Raw genomic sequence first — 24727 nt, forward strand, 5'->3', positions numbered from 1 at the left:
GCCATATTTCCTCGTAATTCACTGGATCTCTTCTGGCTTTTATGATTTGGCAGTTTTAAGCTGCCGCCCGCTGCAATTATAAGGTGGTCTTCACTTTTGTGTGAAGGACAAGCAGGGGTCAGCAACCGGCACCATGACTAAACAGGACACTCCAACTCAAGCTAAAAATACAGAGGCAATGGTGAGCCACTGGTTTCCCTTTCCACTATTTTCATGTACTTCTAGACAGCCGCTGGTGATTCTAATGCTCGTGATGGCCAAATGAGAGTATTCTGGTTTAGGACACGGACGTTCTGATGTTGCTCATTGCTGTCTCTGCTTACAATCAGATGTTATCAAAATCAATTGCAGAGCAGAAAATTAGAATGGAGAAAATGATCTCAACCCACTTGAGAAAGAGAGAGAGGGACATCTATGAGCAAGAGAGAATAGTAGTTTACTGGGATTTGTACCTGCTTAAAGTAGCTGCTGAAATTCGCCACCCTGAAATTTGTTTAGCACACGACTCCAGCATGACACAATCACACCGCATCAGTGTTTTCATTCTCTGAGCTAAACGTCCCATTCGAGATAAGAAATTCTTTAAACCACAGTATACAGACCAGTCTATAAACTATTTTTTACAACAACAAAAAATTGGCAATTTGAGATTAATTTTCCATTCACCAATTTATTTTGGTGTTTTTTCTTTTGTTTGACATTTATTGATATATTTGTTTGTTAGATAGTTGTGTTTTGTTTTGCGCTTAGTTTTATTATGTATTTGCTTGTTAGATTGTATGTTTTGACTTTTTGTTGGATTGTATTTGTATGTTAGATTGTTGTTTGCTTTTTGTTTCGTTAGATTTCGTATTTGTTTGTTGTATTGTCATCTATGTTATGCTTAATTTACATAAACTACATGTTTTTAAATCTTTGATTAGGTATTTAACAACAACAATTGGTTTGTTTGAGAAAACAGGATGCACTTTCTGAGGTATCTGATCTATGATACAGATTTTCTGCCTGCAAACAAACAAATAAATAAATAAATAAATAAAGTGGAGGGAAAATAAATAATATATAGACGAGGAGAAAAAAAAACAAGTTTACTGGCTTCATTTCTCCTGTAGTCTATAATTAAACTGCTCTCTGCTATTTTCATGGGACATTAAGTTGAGTCACGTGATCATTATTATCGTCATCCAGACACAGATGAACAAACACATGGAAATGCATGCTGGCAGACATGTGCTCATAGACATAATAAAAGACTAGGGTGTACAATACATACACTCTCATAATCTTTCTCTTGCTCTCTTTTTCCTCCTCTCTCTATTATCCCTTTCCCTCTCCCGTAGTCTCTCTCTCTTTCAAACACACAAACCTATAAGACAAACGACTGCACGCTAAGATGAGAGATGGTATTACATTTTGCAGAGCACCTGCCATAACGCAGTGATTTAAAAAACACTGAGAGCAACAATATTGGAGCAAAAAATATATTTGTTATGAGAGAACATAAAAACATGGAGCTGCAGGACTGCATTGTGCCGCTCACTCAACAAAAAAAAAAAAAAACAGCACATCCTCCCTCTGAGGATGCATGAAAGAATCCAAACCTTAACAATGCCCTCTCCCATACGTAATCTTGTCTGCGCCTATCCGTTACCAAGAAACATCCCCCCGAGACCCTGCCGTTATTAATAGTCTTATTCATTAAATATTACTCTTTGTGAAAAGGGTAGCATAATACTGGCCTGGAGACAGGAGCCCAGATCCGGGGGTAAGCCGAATTAATTTTCTGGAGCAAACGCCCCGATTTCGCAAATGACATTCTGTACCGTTAACATTTTCAACGTGACACAAACGGCACTCACCACAATGTAACCTAAATGCACTGAGTGGCCCTGGTGTGTGGTGGAGGTGTAGCTCTGTGTGGAGTGCCCACCAAAACAAAAGTCAGTCCTGTGCCACCGCTATTCTCCATGAATATGATTTACCTGTTATAACATTCATTTCAAACAAATTCACTTCCAGCACACATAAATTCATATTATTATAGCACAACTGTTTTCAAAATTGAAGATGCTTAAGGAATTAGCGTATTGGAATGATTCCTGAAGGATCATGTGACACTGAAGACTGGAGTAATGGCTGCTAAAAATTCAGTTTGCCATCACAGGAATAAATTACATTTTAAAGGCCCACTGAAGTGCCTTGAAACGCAGAGCATTATTCAATGCGTTGACGTAATTTCCACTGAAACAGGAAGACAAGACGGGACGTATCAAACAGCTCCTCCCCTTTTTTAAAATAGCCAAATAGTGTTTAGTTTATATCCCAGCTCAGCCAGAGCCCTTGTGCTCGGTAAAGCTGCAGTTTCTTCCTAATCTCCAACCGTTTCTCCTCCTAACCTCCCCCATATCGCTTTAAAAGATAGCATTCTGTGTAGAATTCAAATGGGTCCGATACGTTTTCTGGTATGCGCCGCATATGATCCGCTCTGTGCTATCATGTCTCTGGACCGGAGCAGACTGTGTACTGGCGGGAAGCGTGACACTAACGTGAAACCAGACTTCATTCGCCCCAAAGGAAAGCATATTTGCACCGTCTGAATCGTTTCCTATCCCCTATTTAGTGCACTATGTGCCATCCATCATTTAGAAAATAGTAAGTGTGTGAACAAGTGATCGATTTTAGCCGCAGCTTCAGCGTCTATTTATAATGTAGGGGGCGGGACGCTTTAGATTCTAGAGAGCATTTGATTGGACAGAAAATCTGATGAGAAGCGGAAGTGCAGAGTGATGTCAACAAAATCATTGATCCATATTGGCGGAAGTGAGAGACTGTAAGTTTTGCATGCTTATATCTTCTAAATGAATTTTGTCATTGTTTTGGAACACACTAGCTTATATATATATATATATATATATATATATATATATATATATATATATATATATATATATATATATATATATATATATATATATAACAGTAACGCTAACAATTTTGATTTCATGGGGACTTTAAGATATATTATAATAGAAAGAAAATTGTGTTTTGCACTCTTTGATTACTTAAAACATAACATCTTTATTTATTTATTTATATATTTTAACTATTTTTTAATATTAATTTATTTCAAGAACATAAATTACATCATACCAATCAAAATGTAAAGATATATAGGCTTTTTTGCTTTGCATTATCAGCTCTCCAAAATATTTGGCTGCCTCTTTCATCACCTGCTGAGAGTGTAACAGTAGTGAAAATCAAATGGCAAACTCAACTTATATGTGCTTGGCTAGCAGCACATAATAACCCTATAATTAAAATGGGCTTTTAATCAGAACTGAAGGGGAGTATTTATTTGTTTCTGTTTATGCTTTAAATGGCATGGCTAATGTACTCAAGGCTAATGTCATTTCAGGCAGGGACGGATTCGCTCCATCACCATTCCAGCCTCATCATAGACATGGAGGGGGGGGGACAAAAAAACAAAAAGAAAACGAACAGCCACGTTCGTGTCGTAGCCAAACTGGTGAGCTAATATTGTGCGTGTACAATGCAGAGTATAGGTGATCCTGGAGAGCCAGCAATAAGCAGACCTAATCCTGTTGACTAAGAATGGGCACAGGGAGCCATGCCAGGATGCAAAGAGCTCAGTCTGCCGAGTACACAAGGGAATTACTCACCATGCCAGGGTGGTCCTCATTGAGCATCTTCTGCTGCCAACAGGCACCAGCGTTAGGCTGGCACGCCCACATCGACAACCTCTCTTTCCTCCCCCCTGCTCGCCCAGTGCCCGCCAAGGCCAATTTCCCAGCTAGGACTTGGAATTGAGGGATTTTCTCAAATTACTACATTAGAATAGAGTTGCAAATTGACTTTGTTTGTTTTATCTCTCCTCCGGCCTAGCAAACCACCTTATCCTCTTATGACGAGGCCACGGAGAGCATTACCGGCCATTTTCGCCCTGCTATTTTGCCAGGAGTTCGTGCCAGCGTGCACCGCTCCCTTTTTCATTTGCTGTCAGGTGGCACCAAAGCACAATAACGAAAAGGCCGGAGAAGCTGTTGAACCTCAATCACAGAATTAGCACAACATTATGAGAAAGCTGTAGCTGATATGACATTTCCACTCTGAGAGACAGCTCTTCATTGTTCCTCAGAGTGTATGTGTCACTCTAATACCCTTAACTCTAGACTAGACTAGCAGCTCAGTGTCATACCCAGACCCTTTCAATACAGTGTAGTGCTGCACTGACTTAATGTCAAGCCTCCGTGAGCCCTGTAAAGATTTTCTTAAGTCATTACGAGAGTGTCACCAGTTAATGAGATGACGGAGATTACAGCGATCGAGAGAAGGAGCACAAAAGATATCATTATGAACCCCCTCCCCACTTTTACTCAAAGTTTCCATTTTTCTCCACTGCAGGCTCCTTTCAGACGATTGAATATTAGCTGTTTAATCAGCTCAGCCGCAGGTTAGGGGAACTAAGCGGTGGAACAGCCTCCCCTGCGCCCGCTCGGCCGCTGTTCTGCTATTAGGACGTGGGCAGGAGAAGGAGGTCCTCGGGGGGTCGTAAGCAGAAGCGCCCGTCCCCCGTAGCCCCATTAAATCATTACTTTCCTTCCCTGCCCGTCCTTTATGAGCTGTGTCCTAATGGCCTAACAGACAGGGTGAGATGGCCCGCCACCGCAACTGCCTAGCAGAGCAAGCAAGCACAGGTGCCTTTCCGCCTCGCACCGGGTTCGCAACACGGTTCAGGGGATTCCGCTGTGTGGGGGGATTTGTTTCTGTCTCACTGTTCCAGCCTTCACGCCTCGAGCCAAAATGTCATGGCACTGGTTCTAAGAGGCTCTGGCAAGCTAGCTAGGAAAGCTAGACGGACAAACCCTTTAGCGACTTTCAGTTTCTCAATGTACATGGGGGCATTTTATTAGATCTGCAAAGCCAAAATTACATCATCTCACAAAATGTGTTAGCAAAACATTCAGCCTGGAAACAGGACCATATGCCAGTGCAACTACACTGATAGGCTATGATGCATGTCAGAGAACAGGGTCTTGAGGAACAGGACCGTGTCCATGTGCCAGACACAAAATAGCAGTCAGATAAAAAGACATATACTATGATTTGACAATAATGGTAATGAACTGGACTATAAGGGAGAGCGCACTTACTCAGGAGTCTTCATCATCATAACAGGAAGTCAGGTAAATATCTCTGAGGCCATACACACTGCAGCTAAATACAGTTGGCGTTCCTATTCTGAGTGCTGTAAGTTGAGCTATTCAGAGGAGTGACAACAGCATTCTATATCCAAATTCACCCTCTGGCCATTCACAAAGCGAAAGATAAATTTTCATTAAAATGTGTACAAAATTATATTTTATTTTTGAATAATATGCAGTTTTATTTGTTAAAAGCTTTTTAAATTAATATAAAAATGTGTATTAAATATTTATTTGTTTTCTCCCCCTCTCTTTCAAAGTTTGATTAGCGATGTGCTAACTCGAACACGCATTGGCTTTTAGCTCATGTCTGGTAGCTTTGAGGTAATTTTTATGCTAGCATACTTTTATTTTTACTCATACTGCACATGCTCATTTTCTCCAACCAATGCTACAATATTACCTATTTCTGACTAGCAATAGCAAGAAGCAAAACATGTTGATGTAAACAAAAGTCTATTGGCTATTTATTTAAAAAAAGTGATGGATATGAACATTTTAATAGGAAAAATGTCAACACAGAAAGAAAACATCTCATCATGCCTTCCTGTAGCTCAAACAGTAGAGCTTGACACTAGCAACGGCAAGGTCATGGATTCGATTCCCAGGGAAAGCAAAAACTGATACAATGACTATGCAATTTACGTTGCTTTGGATAAAAGCATCTGCAAAATGCATAAATGTAATCCATTTTATGATAGGGCAATATTTGAGATAAGGCTACAATAGTTTAAGCAAAATAGCTAACATCAAGCATGTTAAATAGTTGTCATCCACATACGGCTTTCGCTAATCGTGAGTTTGGGGTAGTAGGAGCAGGGACTTCTTTCTGTACGACTGCAGAATGATTCACACGGACAAACAAACGTGACTGTCACTTCCAAAACTTTGCTAGTCTAATAATGTATGTGATATATAACAACGCATATGATTCTTCATTAGTTTGTATAGAATAGATTGATGGATGCAAATCTGCTTGCACAAGAATGAGTCCCCTTTTTTAATTGTGTGTGTGTGTGTGTGTGTGTGTGTGTGTGTGTGTGTGTGTGTGTGTGTGTGTGTGTGTGTGTGTGTGTGTGTGTGTGTGTTGGGGAAAGCCCTGGGCCCAGCAGATGTGAGCAGATGTCAGAGTAAGTGAGCGGGGACTTGGGAGAGAGAGAGAGCAATGTGCCGGGCCAACGCTCTAATTTACGCATGAGTGGAGCTGCACCACCGATATTTACATTTAAATTGATGTTTCAGATACTTAATTAAAGACGAGGACTGGGCTCTTCTGGTCGACGGCGGCTTCTTCCTCATCCTCCTCCTCCTCAGCGAAGCCAACAGACCACTCACTGGAACCTAGAGCACTTCCCAAAACCCATATAAATATTTCACTGGAGTTACATTAATGACAATGGTCCCAGTCCTCTCGATGGTAATTTGCGAGAACATTACTGAAGACACAATGCCCCCTGGTGGATTTTAATTCCAGCCTTACTTCAGCAACGGCCGCATGGTTAATGTCGCTCAAACACCGGCTCCACTTTAAATCAGCCATTGTTTTGCAGACCGCCCCGATGAAGACCTGGTGTTGCCCACGGGACAGAGCGAGGGAAGGGAGGGGTGGGTGCTGATATTAATGCACTGGGCATACAGTCTGATGATGAGGGGACTCCTGCGGGGCCCGAGCTATAATGCAGTGGCACTCCAACCCTGATGAACCGACGTCCCATCATGCCTCTCCGGTCTCCCGCTTCCACCCACCGAGGGACCCGTGGCTCCACGCAGGACATCCTCCTCAACCACTTACTCTCAAACAGCCTTTTAATAGAGTTTAAAAGAGGGTTATTAACATTACCTGCTAATTATGTTAAGGACCTAATTAGAGAAAAAGAAAAAAGAGGGCTTTTTTTGGTCTAATTAGGTTTTCTTTTTAAGTACACTGATAACCAGGGGAATGCCAAGATCTCAGTAGAAATGAGAGTGCAATGAGCCAGTGAGAGGCTCCTTCGGAAAAGAAGTTAACCCTCTCATCAACGGAGTTGACTCTATTAACGGGGCCCTGGCAGAGTGCAATTACCACCCAAATCGTTTATTTAGGACGTGTTTATCTGGAGTGGACCGCATCATTTAGCGCGTTATAAACTCGCTGCCGGCTTCATTAGTGATTACAGTTGGTGGGTGGTAATACCTGCCTGATACAGCCAACTGAAACCTGATGCTATCAGTGTACTGCTGAATTACACCGACGGGACTTAATTTTTCAGCAGCCCTGAACACTTCCTGCTGCTTCCTCCACTCACCGCAAACACGCTCAGCGCCAAAGCCACCGCTCAGGCATTGATTATGGGATCTGGCCATGAGATCACAAGGACAAAACACAAGAACTATACTGCAGACAAGTAGCTTCAGTGCTGCAATGACGGATAACTTGTAAGCACAGGGCAATGCTGCAATAACATTTTATATGGAATTTCTTTTTTGGCGGGATGTTGTACCTGTTCAATCGCCGTAAGTTAAGAGTGCCTTTATACCGCTCTCCACAAAGAAATCAAATGTCAGCAAAGAGACTTCTGGAGTGTTTCAAACGCAATCCAAAGCCATTACTAGGGTTCAAGTGCACTACTCTTTCTGCCTCTGGTAGTGACACTAACTCCTATGAAGAGTTTGAAAGAAATGAAGAGAAACAGAGAGAGTTTCACAACACAAGGCTATGACACGGAGGGCCCCGAACTTCACCAAGAACCTCCTTGCGTGATTACATGTTTAATTTACTTCTCATCTCAAAATTGTCCACTATGACAGAGCCAATTTGTCACGATCCTGCACAAGTGTCAGCCGAACCGGGGAGAGGGGGGGGTGAATGGGATGGAGCGCACTACCACGTTCCTAATGGAATCTCAATGAAGCTGAAGCCGAGGGTCCACAGGAGCAGACAGCCCTCGCCATTACGAGAAGGGACCCTCCTTCACCAGGACACCTCTCACTCACGGCTGTTATTATCACTTCAAGCCACAGGCTAAAGAGCCGGGTGCCTAGGAAGAAAAAAAGCACAGAAGAAAAGAGGTTACTATTACTTATCACTGTGTACCTTGACATTTTCTAGATCTGGTTTGGAGGGAAATAGGCAGTCTTCCAAATTGACAGCAGTGGACACTGTGTTTAAACTGATAGCTGATCGTAGCCTTGCAGTCATCTCCTATTTTATTTTCAATGCCTGAATCATAAATAGACAGACAAATCATTGATATCTGGACCAAAGGCATCTTCTCAACTGTCACTTTTTTCGTCTTCAGACAGAGAAACAACCCCTCTTTTCTTTTTCATTTTGTCCATTCTGTATAACTCAACTCAAATTTTTTTTTGCAGATCCAATATCGTGCAAATTTCCTCAATTTGATGCAGCTTGTAGTTTATAGATGTAATAATTTCCTGTCTAAAAGTCAAATATGCTACCAGTACTATTTGTATGTTCATAAGCAGTCTTCTAAATAAATAAATAAATAAATAGTAATGGGGACTAACTGACATCTGAGAGAATGGCTCATGAGAGCAAAAAAAAAATATTCTGAAAGGCATAAATGAAAAGCACAGCTCATGTGAAAACAACCATAAATCTCAAAAGGATTAAACTATGCACAGCAAACAATGCATCAGACTTACAAAACACCAACAAGAGAATTATTTACCCTTTCATTATCATTCTGGAAATTGTATACGTCATTATACTTCAAATAGAAACACAATAGCACAATAATGGTATTTGTACAAAGTATGAAACATTAGGACTTTACAGGAATAAGAACACACCTAACTTTTCTATTTTGGCCTTTGGGGGCCCTTGAGAGGCCTCCGGGAGCGTTCCCCCCCTCCCCCCTCGAAAGCAGTATGTTTAATGGGCCAGCGCTGGGAGCAGCAACGTGCAAGCTAAATATGTTTACTGTTTGCTCAGCCAGACCCTAGTCAGGAAAGACAAGATGAATTTGATTGCTAATGCAAAAATAACAGACAATCATAAATCATGGAAGTGGGAGTGGGAGTCGATGACGAGAGTTAATCAATACGAGCCCTGACTTTGCCATTGTGCAGAGTGGCACTCCATTTATAACAGAGGAGTTTGAGGAGAAACATTATTCACATTAGGGTATGCACGGAAGAGGGCGAGGGTGCGAGGAGAGGGTGCTTAGTCACCGCAGCTGCGAAACGCCGGGAGCGTGCCTGAACACCAGCCATCATCCACACACCTCATAGCTCTGCAGGGGCACAAACATCAATTCCCCAGACCCCAATGATAACATTTTCGGTCCCTTCCATGCGTTAAGATGTGAGGCAACTCAATTGGACTGGGTTCTTTCAAAAAAAAAGAAAGAGAGAGGAGTAGGCGAAAACAATGTGCATTTTTTAGGGTAGATACACAGAAAAGTGCACTAAATTCCACTTTACTCTGTCGAGAGGCGTGCTGTCCACGGTTGCGGAGTCTCCTTGATTTTCTGTTTGAAAGTCGGGCAGCCTACTTGATTTGAGTGGGTCTAGGATGGAGCTCTCGGGGGAAATTGGGCCTAGGGAGCACAGGCTGATTTACTCTTGGCTTGACCCGTCTACTCGATGTGCTGAAGGCGTAGAGGCGACAAGGATCTCATTCCTGTAATATTTTCCTCCGCAAGCTAAAGGACAGGCCTAATGCAGCACAGCCCGGACAATGCTTTCTCTTCTTCATCTCCTGGCCTCCCGCACCTCGGCTACAGCTTTCTCGTGCTGCAGTCATTTTTTTCCCTCACCCAGCTCCCCATCCAGTGGTTCCGAGTGGAATGTATGGCTTTATTTGAGCTGTGACTGGATTTCATTGGATTTGTATTGCTCTGAACAGGAAAGGACATTTGAGATTCATCAAGAGCCAATTTAATTCAGGATTCATGGAGTCCGCATCAGTCAACATGCCAGGTAAACTGCGCTTAATGCAGTCTCCATTTGTGGGGCAATGGTGTCGACACATTCAGAGACAAAGTATAGCATTCCATGATTAGAAAATACAATAATGGTTTCATTTACTTCGATTTGAGGTAGAAATAAGAAATCTCATCCTTTCCCATCAGTAAGATAAAAGGAAATCTAAGGATGCAAGTGCTTAGGATTTGGAGTAAAAAAATTATTGTTTGAGATGCTGTTATGGAGTGAAATCACAGAATGAATTAATAAACTGATAAATACAGTAAATGAATGGATAAATAATAACAAATGAACAAACCAATTAAAAAATGATTGTCAATTACTTTTTTACATTTTCTGAAGAAAAAAGGTTTTTGAGAGAACATTAAAAAGAACGATAAAGAACGATGGAAATGGCCGAACAATATATTAATTCACTTTTAAGGACCGATAGGAAGAACACTTAATTTTCCAGAAAACATTACCTGTAATAAATTTGTTTAAACTGCAATTCAGTAAATTCTTCTTCACTTGTCATTCCAACTCAAATTCAACTTCCTGTGGGGTGTGGCCAAATGAAGACATTTTTACACTCATGAAATTGAAGGGAGCCAACGCTTCCATTTAAAATTTTACCCATGTCTGCAACAAGGCAAAAATAGTACAGAGCAAATGCAAAAATCAGTGCTGAAATTTTATATTTAGGGTAGATGATTTGTTCAAATCCCTAATCTTACTGTAAGCAATAGCAACAGTACCGAAACTTGCCACTATAATCAATGTCTTCATCACCCAAAAGGTTCAAAACTCTTACTTACTCTAGTATATACTTGATCTAGTATACTTTCTTAAATCAGAGAGAAGGAAAAACAATGTATATAAATCCTTAAAAAAGACAAAAGCACAGAAAAACAGTTCTGATTTCGTTTGTTTGTTTTGCTTCCAACCACGAAGTCTCATCCTCTACACCCATAACAGGCCACATCAACAACGTGCTAACCGAGATAACACAGCAGCGCTCACACACACATACACACAACTACTCTTTTCTCAGCCTCTGCTTCAGTCCACTCGTCCTGACCTCTGGAAACGGTTAGAAATTTCACACAATATCCCAGCACAGCAGTGTCTGTGGCAACGCTGGGAGCCAATATGTTTCCATAATTGGGCCTGTAGTGGGGGCAGAGTCCAAGGCAATTAATCCTTTCCTCCTCTGTTGTTTTGCGGCCGGATGGCGGTGACTAGGTACAGAGTAATTGGACAGGAGCGCCCTTGTCCCCTCCGCTTCACATTAATATCCCTCCACCCAAGCTTTAATCCCGGCCAGGCCTCAGCCTGCACCGCCCTGAATTGCTCCCATGTTAAGTGCATACAACATCCACATGTATCCAAACCGCAGAGAAATAAAGGCAAAGCCGACCTAGGTCAGAAAAAGGAAAATGCCACAGAAAGCAAGGATTGAGGGATGCAGAAGGACCCGATTAAGACATGGCGAAAAATCTGCAGATTTATCCACGGGTGTCACATCATGCCTGCAAAATGGTTATTTAGAAAATTTTCTTTTGATTCAAAACATGAAAATGCTGGCTGCGCCAAAGTTCAAACCTAAGGAGGAGAGCAGAATCAATGGGTCAAGGTTTGGCTGGTTAGCACCTGTTGGTAGATGCCGTAAGTAACTACATCTTTCAGCATTTTTGTAACCAACATTTACATCACAAGAATTTCATTGTATTTTAATACATATTTTACCAATGGAAGATTTTTTTGGATATAAAAACGACTGTCCAAAAGTGAGCAGTCATGCAAAGATGGCAGATTTCAAATCGTGTACTTACTTATGGGGGGCCTGAACTAGCTAAGCAACTACCATAAATGGGAATGCTAACACAGCGTTTCTAGACATTATAAAAGTCTAATTATTACAGAAGTTGCGGCCATGCTCTGAAATGTGCTACAATGCACATATAATAGATGCGGGTTCGAATCTGAACTCATATGCCTATTGTGTCCTGTAAAGTTTCTACTTTATACAACATAGTTCAAAAGCATGGGGTTGTTTAAATATTTTTGAAAGAAGCCTATTATGCTCTCTATGGATACATTTATTTGATCATAAATACAGTAAAAATGATATTGTAAAATAATAAAATATTACAATTCAAAATAACTGTTTTCTATTTTAATATATTTCTAAAATGTCATTTTATTCCTCTGATTGCAAAGCTGAATTGTCAGCATTTCAGCAGTCTTCAGTGTCACATGATGCTTCAGAAATCATGCTAATTTGTAGCTAAAAAAATCTTATCTTATTATTGTTAATATTGAAAACTATTGGGCGGGGTGACCAGTTTTTATTTGAATAAATTATGCATTACACTATAATTAGTAAAATATGTAGTAAAAACATTTATTAATGCAAATATACATAAATATAAAAAAAGAGTAAAAAAATACAAAAACATTATAAACATACAATATTTGAGATCTTCACAATGTACTGCACTACATGGGTCACTTTTAGGTCAAGGTTCGCAAATCAATCAGCTATTTTCTGAGTCAAATCACTACAGGCTATTCTAGCATCACTCAAAAACACACAAAGACAGACATTTACAGTCATTCTGACCCAAGGTCTGCGAACAAAGCGTATTCAACTCCATATTCTTTCTTTCTCTAGCTCTTTCTCTATCTCTCTCTCTCTCTCTCTCTCTCTCTCTCTGTAATCTCCTCCAGCAACTTTTATAAGCCTAGGTGCACCACAAAAACAAATCAATAGAGGTGTAATAGCACAGAGCATGCTTTGTAATTTTTATATCATTAGTTTTGTTTTTTTCCACACTTGCTTTTCATTCATCAAAAAAAAAAACGCTGGAACGTACAATGACGTGTCCTCGTAAAGTTTATTTAGTATTCTATGAATATCATATCAGTTATGTTTCCTAATGACTTGGCAGAGGTGACGGTGGACAAGGGGGAGGGGGTGCAGGTGCTGATAGGGAAGGCAGAGGGAGAAAAGGAAAAATCAATAAGAGTACCAGACTTTTCCGCAGCATGCAGGAGAGGGGATCTATTGTGGAGGAATTATGATTTATGTCAGGGGTGGAAGGGCCGTCAGGGTGCGGCACGGACGGAGGTGTGCGCCAATAATGATTAATACCCCCCCTCTGTCCCCGGCGCGAGGCAGCCACGTCCCCTCTCCCTCTCCCACCACCATCCAAGTTGCTTTTGCATACTCCTCAAAACTGGGCTTCCTTCACCAAAGCAGCAGCCTAGCTTTTTGATATTACCTTATTCTGCCTCTCTGTCCTTCTGTGTCTCTCTCTCTTTTACTCTCCTAGCAGAAGGTCTGTTTGGCTAGCAGGCTGCAGTTGGCCATGATAGATTTGCAGCTCCCCAGCTGTGCAGCTGCAGGACAGGGCGGTCACTTTTTAAGCTGGACGTCCACACTCTGTCTATGCCAGCCCTGTCACCGTTCTCAGACCGGAGACGGAGTGCAAGAGGGATGGACCGAGAGAGAGATGGACAGAGCAAGAGAGCGACTGATGAAAGCAAATGAAAAGATGGAAGAGGGCCTGGTGACAGGAGACAGAAAGAGAAATGAAGCTGCTCGGAGTATAAAAGGCAGGCCACAGTGTCATAAGTAAAACAATGGTTTTCAGCAGTCAAGAATTACTTGCTGAAAGTAGAGACATTTTAGAAATCCTACATAACTTAAAATAAAAGCAAGACATGTAAAAGTGTTGAACTACCTATGGATATTTTATAATAGGGTTGCGCCACAATAACAACTTTTAGTCACTATTTTATTTTATTTGTACTTTTATTATAGCATTGCTGTAAATTGCTCATAATCTATAATTTTGTTATAGATCTACTTTTAAGATGTAAAAAAAAACATTCATAAAAAATAACATATATAATTTAATATATGTATTATATATATATATATATATAAACCTTAAAATAAAAATGCATGTTGCCCTCAACAGTTTGTCAATTAAAGGGTTATATCATGCCAAAATGAATTTTGTTTTTCACAAATCAAATCAAATCAAATCAAATCAAATCAAATCAAATCAATAAAATAAAATAAAATAAAATAAAATAAATATTGGTGTCTGCCAAATACACATTATGTTATGTTATGTTATGTTATGTTATGTTATGTTATGTTATGTTATGTTATGTTATGTTATGTTATGTTATGTTATGTTATGTTATGTTATGTTATGTTATGTTATGTTATGTTATGTTATGTTATGTTATGTTATGTTATGTTATGTTATGTTATGTTATTGCATTATCACAAGTTGTGAGTGCTGGAAAGCCTGTGCCAAATTGAGTGCAAAAAACATCTCTAGTTTATATATTATGACATACAGACTATGAAGTCAATTTCTAGATTGAAACCAAACAACTAGGGAACCTAAACCAAGACTAAAAAAAAGTAACTAAGTGCTGTATGACTTTCCCCATCATATCTGTCATCAATTCATAATCTGTTTTTCTCTCATTAGATCCTGTTTGAATAACTGAATAGTCCCCCATTTTAAAAGCACAAAAACAGTGACACTTGCAGAACAGAGAGACGTAAAAGCATTGATAGTTTTCCTGATAGACCTTTGGTCCACTTAAAAGAAATATACCAAGAAAATTGAATTTCAACAAGAGGCACTACTCACACTGAGGTATATTCATACCCCGAATGTGCGCTACTTTGTGAGGGGCACTGAAGAGGAACCGTCGCGTTGAAAGCATTCTTTGGAACGCCTTTCATTATCACCTGGAAAGCAGGGGCACCCTGTGAACTATTCTAATATGTGGGGAGCTGAATGAGGCTGCTGAGGAGGGAGTAAGAGGCAGCCCATTGTGCCCTCGCTCACGGAGCCTACGCCTCAGCACACTTTCGACGAGGGCACCGGTGCCACTGCAGTGATTTGCCTCAGCCCCTAGAGGGCAAGCCTAGGTCACTGGAGAAAGGAGACCCGAAAAAGAAAGGAGAAAGAAAAACTTCTTTTTTTTTTTTACTAAAGTAAAGACAAATGACAGAAAAGCAAATGATCAAGCTGCAATTTGCTTCAAACAGCGTCATGTGGAAGGTGACGGCACACGGTCTGATTTCAGTCACAGATAGTGCCCTGAACGTACACCGAGGGAGAAAGAGAGCAAAACAATGTAGGTGAGAGAGCTGAAAGAATAGAGGTGGAAGGCAAGGAGGGCACTGGGTACAAAAGCGAGGCTGAGGGGGGAATACGGGAGGGAGTGAGACTGAAAAGCTCATTTCCACCCTCCACTGCCTTCTTCTGCCTAGTGTAAAAGATTACCCTACAGCAGCAGAGTATAGAGGAGCTCTACACACAGAGGGGGGGGGGGGCACAGATGCGGAGGAAAACACACTTGCACACACACGTGTGCACATACACATTCTGACAAGCTTGGGGTGAAACACTCCGTCATTGGTTTCTATAGGCTCACACTCACGCATCTGCCTGCAAACACTTTTGTCAAGACATTCAAGCAACATGGGACCTGCTGCAGTCAACATGTCAGAATGCAAGGAGAAGAAATTTGTTTTCCATTGGAGGGCTGTTCTTATAAGAAAAGGAGAAATACAAATGCTAAACAAAAATAATTGTAAAACTTTAAATATATTTCACTTTATGTAGACTATACAAACACACACATTACGTTTTTGGTCATTTCTGCAATATAGCTGAAATAAATAAAAATATACAGTATATGTTAGATGAAAAACTTGAAAAATAGAAATGTTGACTCAACTAACCTAAAATAAACCATTTAGATAGAAGTACTAAAACTAATACATGGATGTGTCAAAACTGAAACAAAAATAAATTAAAGCTAAATTGAATTTTTTTTTTTTTTAAAAATATACAAATGACAAAAGCATTACAAAATTACTAAACCATGAATTAAATTGGACATGAAATCTGAAATTATAAAAATAAACGCTCAATCAAAATATTAATAAATACTATAATAGTATAAAAAATTATAGCTAAGTAACACTGATATATACAGTAAATGTCAATTATTTATAAATGTCAATTTATCAGTTATCAGCCATACCATAAATAATGGGTATTATGTGCAACAAACTTCTGTATTCTAAGGCCTTGTCCACACTAATACGTTTTCATTTGAAAACGCATCTTTTTCTCTCCGTTTGGCCTTCCGTCCACACTGAGAAAAGTGGATACATTTGAAAACGCGGTTTTCGTGTTGTAGTGTGGACTGTGAAAACGGAGGTATTTGAAAGCGATGACCCATGTTTAGTCATGTGACGCATATTGAACCAATAGATATCTATGTTTATACCGGTATTGTTACTGTTGTGTGCCATTTACTTTACACTGTTGCTAAAGATATATTACTTCGTACACTCTCCATATCGCAGTCCTGCAAACATGAAATTTACTTGCAACTGCTGTCAAGCCGTAAAACATATAATGATGGCTGAGTGCGACCTGGACGCATCAGTGAATGGTGAGATATTTTGCTAAATAAAATGATCATGCCAGAAGAATGCAGCCTAGACTACATTAAATACATTGTCCAATGGAAAATCTATGTACTGAACCAAAATAAGTCAATAACTACTGGCAAGTCTGAAAGTTGGAACATCAACTCCCTCCCCCCTCCCCCCTTAGTTTATACACCCCATGCATGAATCAATTCTCTTTTTAGCAGAGAGCGCAAAGCAAACAGCATTGGCATGGCCTTTTCTCCAGCCACAGCCGAGAACAATGCAGAGGTAGAATTGTGCGCCTGCCTCCTCACTCTCTGGCCTTCAAACACTGTGCAACAATGTAAATAACAGCCGAGGAGCGAAATTACAAATAGACAGAATGCTAGTGCCAGCCTTGAATGCTTGGCCTCTGAAATTCCATATCGTGGCCAGCCGAATCCCAACCAATCAATATTGAATCAGGAAGACACAAGAAGAAGAAGAAGAAGAAGAAGAGGCAAGACAGAGACAAAAGGAGGATGTTGTTACTCTTCTGACAAGTTGTTCTCACAGTCTTTTCACTGGCCTGTGACAGAGCCCTCTCTTCACCCCTCCATCGTGAAGAGCCTCTACAGAGACCCCATGCCTTGGGCTTTGAATGCAGAAATACCCTGTTCTGACCCCTAGACATTGACTTCACGGTCCTTTGTGGAGCTGCTGCATTCTTAAGTCTGACTTGCACTATGTTGCAATTCAACAACACACAGGCCCTCTCTAAAGGTCCTAGGTCAATTTACATGTATGGAAAATATGGACTCGGTTGTCCTTTCTACTGTCAAACTTCCCTAACGGCTGGAACATTTTGTGTTGCAGCCCAAACCACACTGCAATAACTATGAAAGGAAATGGAGTAGGTGTTGAGATTCAGTACAACATTTGACCTAGTTACAAGGACAAATAAATAACAAATCCTCCCTTAAAAGGATTGTTATACCAAAATGTTTTGTCCCTACAATGAAAACTGAAGACCACCAGAGTAAAATTTTGTAGATTTTCTATGGCATCCACATGATGTTTTTGGTAAGCACAAACCCAATGTTGTTAACAAAGATGGATCTCACTCCTCTATATGCAAGCAAACATTCAAACAACTTGGCCAGCTATGGTCTGTGTATGGGTTACCATCAAATATGAAAGTAAGCAGTTCAAAAATGACCCACTTTGTCAACCTCTGTGGGCCGAAAGATGGGCAAGAGGATGGTGTGCAGGCAGACAGTGTCAGGAAAAAAAAAGTTATCCCGGGCTCCACGTGAAGGTGTAGAGTCAGTGAAAATAGAGCAGCTCCCAACGGTGCCGCTATTAGAGCCTGAGAACTATAAGACTATTAACCAGAATTGTAACTTCCAATTAAAAGATGATTCAACACTAAAATCTGATGGATGAATTTTGATTAAATGCACACCCCATTTGGAGCTGAGGGAGATGGACTTCGGTGGGCTTGGGTCTGGTTAAGTGGCAACGGTCTAATAAAGATTTCTGTCTTTTCGGCAAATTAAGGTTAATTACTTTAAATAACGTGGCTGGAAGCAGACTAAAAATGAGTGTGCTTTATTCTCAGGACAGTTGTAATGGATAGCACAGGTATCCGCCGGATTTCATGGACGGGCACCCACCAGATACGCATGAAATCACTCTAACTTATGCCAAGGACACATACATACACACACCCTGTAAATGAATATGGAGCTATGAGCTCCAGTGCAAACAATCCAGCAGCACGTTTTATTAGCCGAGGTGTCTGATCATTGACCTCCTGTTCAGTAATCCCAGAGCACATGGGAGTGAGTGACAGCGCCATTGGCTAGAACAAGATAAAGGAGGAGGCCACAATAGCCTCACTCTTCTGGATATCTCAGTGTAGTATATCTAATGCAGCATTGTGATGTTTCAGTGCTCATTTTAAAGGGATAGTGCACCTAAAAATGACATTTCTGTCATAATTTACTCAACCTCATGTCATTCCAAACTGTGCTGATCTCCTTATTCCATGCAGTTGTGTTGAATGAGAAATTAAGCACCAAAAAATTTTTTAATAAAAGTGGTCAAAATTTTCTGAAAACATATAATGTTTTTTGAGGCGTTAATGTGTGGTCACATTAGCCAAATTTCACAGGCAAAAAAAGGTCCGTTTTTTATTGTCAATAGTGTAGCGATGTATGAAGCACAGCTCTCACTTTCAAACCAAGCAGCTTTCTGTTGGTCAATGGCGTGTGACCAACTCGAACCTGTTGTGAAATCCGCAAAGGGAAATGTCTCGCCCTCATGCAGAATTGAGTGGATTCCTATTGAAATGACTGGATTTTACCCGTGAAAAGTCGCCAAACAACAGTATGTGAACTGTTAATTGCTGCAACAGATTCAGTGAGTCAAGAATCAGATTGTGAATGATTCAATCAGATCAGTTTTGTGAATTGTAGGAATTAAACCGCATTGTTACAAACCAAGCTTGCGAAAACTGTAATAATGTTAAACCTTTTCTTGAAACTAGAATTCTGAGAACGTATAACTATTTTATAATGACTTATACCCAATTTGTCCCACAATAATTTTTAGCGAATGGAACAGGACAAATTTTGAGACGATATTTCAGATAATCTTCCTCTCCAGTGAGCTGCCGTAACCGAATCGAGATGAGAATCATAAAGTGAATACATCAATTAGATCAGTTTTGTGAACTGTAGGAATAAAACCGCGTTGTTACAAAACATCAAATCTGAAAAGAAAAAAAAATATTTCAGACTTTTTCTCACAATTCTCAAAACTTGGTCCCACAATAATTTTTACACAGAGTATCCAACTATAGATCCACATTTTTTTTTAAATCATACAATAGATATGTATGAGGAAGAGGCTGAATTTTAAATCTCTGATAATATTTCTCTCCAGTGAGCAGTTAATTGAGCAACTGAATCAAACGAATCGTTAACAAATAATTCAGATTAAACTACTTTAGATCAACTGATTTATTGAAAAACTATTCGTTCAGGCACCATCCGGACAAATTACAGAAGAAAAATAGTCATACAGGTTTGAAACAACATGAGGTTGAGTAAATGTCGACAGAATTGTACTTTTATCATCCATTTAATCTAATAACATAGTATCAGTGTTGATACAGTCCAATTAGCCATAAACTTAGCTTGCTATCCCATTTTACTAATCTTAAAATGATTCTGATTAGTGCTCTGCTAAATGTTTTGAAAGCCACATGATATAATCTCTGCTTGCACAAGTCACAAAGGTCACACCCCAACACAGAAAAGTGTGCGTTTCTGTGTGTGTCAAGACAAGAGCCTGGCAAGCAGTGCCACGAAGCTGTGCTGCTGTGATTACTGATGATGTCTGCCATTGATTAGCCAAACACAGCGGGAAAGGTAGACACACAGCTGGGACCAATGTGGGTCTCCATGAGTTTATATATTTACACATCAGAGTCCACTACAGACCGTTCAATGCTTCAGTACATACTGCTAATGTAAACAAGTCACAGCTAGCATTACATTTACTAGCGCATCAATATCCCACCTGCTCAAATCAACAGACAAGTTTGTGAAGCAAAGGAAACATATTCCTCCAAGATAAAGAGTCCTTCATCATGCCTCTAAAAATGGTGGTAAATGTAAGGACAGCCTTTAAAACAGTGCAGAACAAAAGGCCGCCTTGCACTAGGAGTTTGTATCCGATCGCATTCTTTTCACACATTACTTTTCAATTTGTAGCTATAGCATAAGTCTCCGTTAGCCCTCTCGCAGGCTAGGCTGCTGTGTAATTGACAATGACAGAGAGCAGTCAGACTTGATTAGTTCAGGCTTGGTAAGCAGTTCATTACTCCCCGGGCTGGTAGGGGGGCGGGGGGTGCTGTAGTAGTTGAACCCTCCGAAGACAAGAGGGGAAATTTCATGGACTGGGTCCTATTTTTGTTTGTTGTATACTTTTGAGGATAAGATTAAGATCACAGATAGAATCCTTTTTTCTTTTCTTTTTTTTTTTACACAGCTAATTTGTTCTACATACAGTGGCCACCCAAAGTATTTAGACATTTAAAGAACCAGGTTACCAAACATGAAAACCGAGTCATCGTTTACTCACTCTCATGTCGTTTCAAACCTGAATGACTTTCTTCCGCAAAACACTAAATAATATACTTTTTGCAGATGTCAGTAAGGTTTTTTTTATTATTATTAAACTGATCAAAACTGACAGTAAATACATAATGTTATGAAAGATTTATATTTCAAATAAATATAAATTTGAATATTTTGAATATTATTCCGTTATTTTGAACTTTCTATTCAAAGCATCCTGGGGAAAAAAAGTTTCACGGTTTCCACAAAAATATTAAGCAGCACAACGGTTTTTAACATAAACATTTTAAAATGTAGCCTATTAAAATTGAAAAGTGATTTGGAGTCCAATTCTTCAAGTAAGTTTGGAAAGACATGAGGGTGATTAAAACAATTTTTTATTATTATTATTTTGTATTTTATTAAAAAAATTTATTATTTTGGATAAACTTTCCCTTTAAGTCATACTTAAAGGCACAATACTGTATGTAATTTGTTTTATTAAAATATCCAAAAACCACTAGAACAATGTTATAGAATTGGTTCAAATGTGTACTTACATTATCCCAAAAGTTTCAAACAATGTTTAGATCCAGAGAAATCTGCTATTTTAACCAGTGCCACGTCATATCCGCGTTACCCTTGATATTTAATCGTGATATTTGTCTGAAAACTAAGGTAATACAAACAGTAATTGATCACAAAATCATGGCTAATTTTCATAAGGAGCGGTGAACCATCTTACAAAAGCGAGAGCTTACAGAAAACAAACTGTTCTCCATAAAATGTGCAGTGCACATAAACGTTTGGGTTTTAATGTTCAGGAACAGTGTTTAAAATAAACGTTAACCACTCTAAGTTCGTCAGTCTTAGGAAGGTCAAACAAACCCTGTCTTCTCTAATGGAGCTCAACCAGGCCTTGCACCTTTTTTGCGTATTCCGTGGGTGGAGATTATGTAAATTAGTAACATTATGACTTCATAAGATCCAAAGAACTGTTGTACTTCTTGAAAAGGGGATTCTGTTAAATAAAATATCTCCCTTTGGAGTGGACTTTGAGCTTTGTAAGCTTGCAGATCTTTTTTATGCTCAAACAGCAACATATTGTTAACGTTTTGAATAAGCGATCTCTAGTGGCGAAACTTGCTGTGCCTTTAATACTGTAGGAATCCAACTGCATAGTTATAAAACATCAAAACAAGTGACCTCTGAAAATAAATGATGTTAGACCTTTTCTCACAACTAGAACTCTGAGAACTCATTTTTCTAGACATTTAATAATGACCTTTACCCAATTGGTCACAGTAGTTTTTAGTGGATGTAAGTCACTTCCCATAAAATTCACAAGAGTTTCCACAAGTGTAATTAATCACTTTTAACATGTTTCACTAACATTTGACAAGAAAGTGTCTTAGTTATTTTTATCTTAAAGTCCCCCTGTAGTCAATAATGTTATACCTTTGAATATGCAAATTAGCCCCGTCTCCACTCAATCCAAGCGGCAACATTCTAATCTGAAAAATGAAGCCTACCCGGAAGTGCGAAAAACTGCAATACATCGAAAAGCCGCTAGGGGAAGGTCCCAAAAGGGAGCAAATGTCCATAGACCCCATGTTAAAATGTCTGTTTTCACAGCATAAATTCATGTTTTTACAGGTTGGTCCCATGGACTTTTATTGTATTTTTCGATAGCTTCCGAGTGCCTGACAACTGTGAGAGGGGTGAATTTTTTTCTAACTCATTAGTTTAGATCGTATTTAGATATAAAATGTATGACAAATAAGGGCGTGGTTAACTTTGATTGACAGCTTGATTGACAGCTGATAACGAGCATAGGCTGCGCCAAGGAAAATGAAAACATAAGAAGCGCCATTTTTTAACACAGTTGAAATATAATACTGTTTCTGTATCATGAAATGTAGTTTTAAGAGTTTTTCAGGCGAGAATGTAGTTGTTTAAAGCTCAAATCTGTGGTTTATTTAAAGATTTATGAAAATTGTATCCAGTTTTTAGATCCAGACGATCAGAGGACGCTCGGCGCATGTACCCCGCCTGGAACAGCCTTTCCTCGGCTAGTCGTTCTGACGTTTGCCGCTGACTCTGGCGTCTCTGTAGTGGTTAAACATGAGATATAATTCGTCTTGTGTATATCTAATGGGCGATTTTTGGTCTCGTGAATCTATAATTTGTTCCCTGGGCAATCGTTTTGGCTGAGGGGAAGTTTTATAACTTTATAAGCTATTTAACTTTACCGTTGTATGGTTAGACTAGAGCGCTGGCTTTGTATGTTTGACTGAATTGTTTGCTTTATTTGTATAGCTTCTTGTACCTTTTACTTATACTTTTATAATGGCTAATATTGATAAAACTGAAATTTAACAAAAAGAGACTGGGTTGAGTTTTGTCATTTTAAATTTTAATACAATGAAGATGATCTGTAATGTTGTTTACTGCAAAATCTGTTGTTTAGTACAAATGCACATGTTGCCTGGACCATATTAAAATGTTTAATATTTTTATATTATATTTAAACGAAAAGAGGCAGGGTTGTGTTTTATATTTTGTTTTTTTATAAATAGGCAAACGTTATATGCAGTGAATATAATCAATACGCGTTGGCCTGAACCACATTTGTGTGGCTATAATGTTTAAGATTTCTTTAAATGAAAACGAAAAGAGTTAGTATGGTGTTTTATAACATATTTCGTTGCCTAAAATATACACAGAGATAACCGGAGTAGCAGAGCGAGCTGAGAGACGTGCGCTGCGTCCTTTACCCATATATGGATTGGCCAGAAGGTGGGCGAGGTAAGGATTTCCCAAGATTTTCCAAGATGGCGCCGCCCATACCCCCCATAAACGGCTTCAAAACCGTTCTTCAGAAAGTCTATGGGTGACGTCACAGACGCTTTGTCCATATTTTTTACAGTCTATGACACAATCCCACCAGCTCAGAGATCCACTTGGTTAACTCAACTGAAGTAAATGCTACACAATGGCAGGTGAAAATACTGGCTTCATACAGCCATATGTTTGAACCAGAAACTGATTCAGAAGAAGAAGTGGAAGAGTAAATTATACAGGCTCGACTACAAGTCGATTTATCAGACTGGTAATGCGTTTTATGTATCGCTCTCTACAACGTTGGTCAGAAAACAGTAATTAATATGATTAGTCTTTTGCTTGACTGCGTTATCAAACAGCTAACAATGTGTTGGTAATGTTACACAAACCATGTTCCCGTTCACCATCTCATAGTCAGACAGCTGCCTTCTAACAATCAGCAGAAGCGCTTTAAACAACATAGAACGTCAGTGGAGAAAGGCATACAGTTCATCATAACATATACATCACATACATAATTCACCCGCTATTGCTAAATGTACCCATTTTTCATATCAACAGAAAAATATACCGGGATAACCTGCTTCTCTAGAGACCTCACTGCTTCGCAGCATAGTTAAATATGCTAAAGTCCGCCCGCATGTTGAAGTGATTGGTAACAACATATTTGTTAGAACAGGGAATGGGCGATTTCAAACCGTGTTTTTGAGACTGTCTTTGGTAAACTGCAGTTTTAAGGAGAAAATACTCAGCGATGGTGTTGACTGATGAATTTGCACATGGTTAAATTATATTAAAAACACCACATATACATATAAACAATATTAAAAACTTGTTTTACACCAAATGGGGTCTTTAATTTGGAAAAGTGTATATCTACTGTTTTACCCTATAAAGTCTAACAAAATGTCTTTGGTGGAAGATTTTGCTTGAAAAGTGTGCTTGTGCTATTAAATAAATAACACTTATTTAGATATTTTGTTACATAGTTCAATAACATTCATACATTGTTAATTGTTTAATATTTATTTAATGGCTTAAAGGGTCATTTCACCCATTTGAACATTGTTTTTTATTTAAAGTGGGTCATATATGTAGTCGAAATGTAAAATAATTTTTGAATTTGGTGCCTTCGTGACCGAGAAAAGACAAAAAATAAC

The 24727-nt window shown here is 39.3% G+C and overlaps 1 protein-coding gene across 3 annotated transcripts in view; it reads right to left on the reverse strand.

Moving 5' to 3' along the window:
• Positions 1-24727, reverse strand: part of dhrs13a.3 (dehydrogenase/reductase (SDR family) member 13a, duplicate 3) — an 83083-nt gene that overhangs the window by 9504 nt on the left and 48852 nt on the right. The window contains exon 6 of one of the 3 annotated variants that reach the window (XM_081371547.1): positions 7930-8239. The exons of the other annotated variants lie outside the window; for them this stretch is intronic. The gene's annotated coding sequence lies outside the window, so the exon portion shown is untranslated. Of the gene's footprint in view, positions 1-7929; positions 8240-24727 lie in introns of those variants that run through there. 3 annotated transcript variants of the gene reach the window in all.

The sequence above is a fragment of the Scardinius erythrophthalmus genome (genome assembly GCF_964197995.2).
Source record: "Scardinius erythrophthalmus genome assembly, chromosome: 7".
In the NCBI taxonomy this organism is placed as follows: Eukaryota; Metazoa; Chordata; class Actinopteri; order Cypriniformes; family Leuciscidae; genus Scardinius; species Scardinius erythrophthalmus.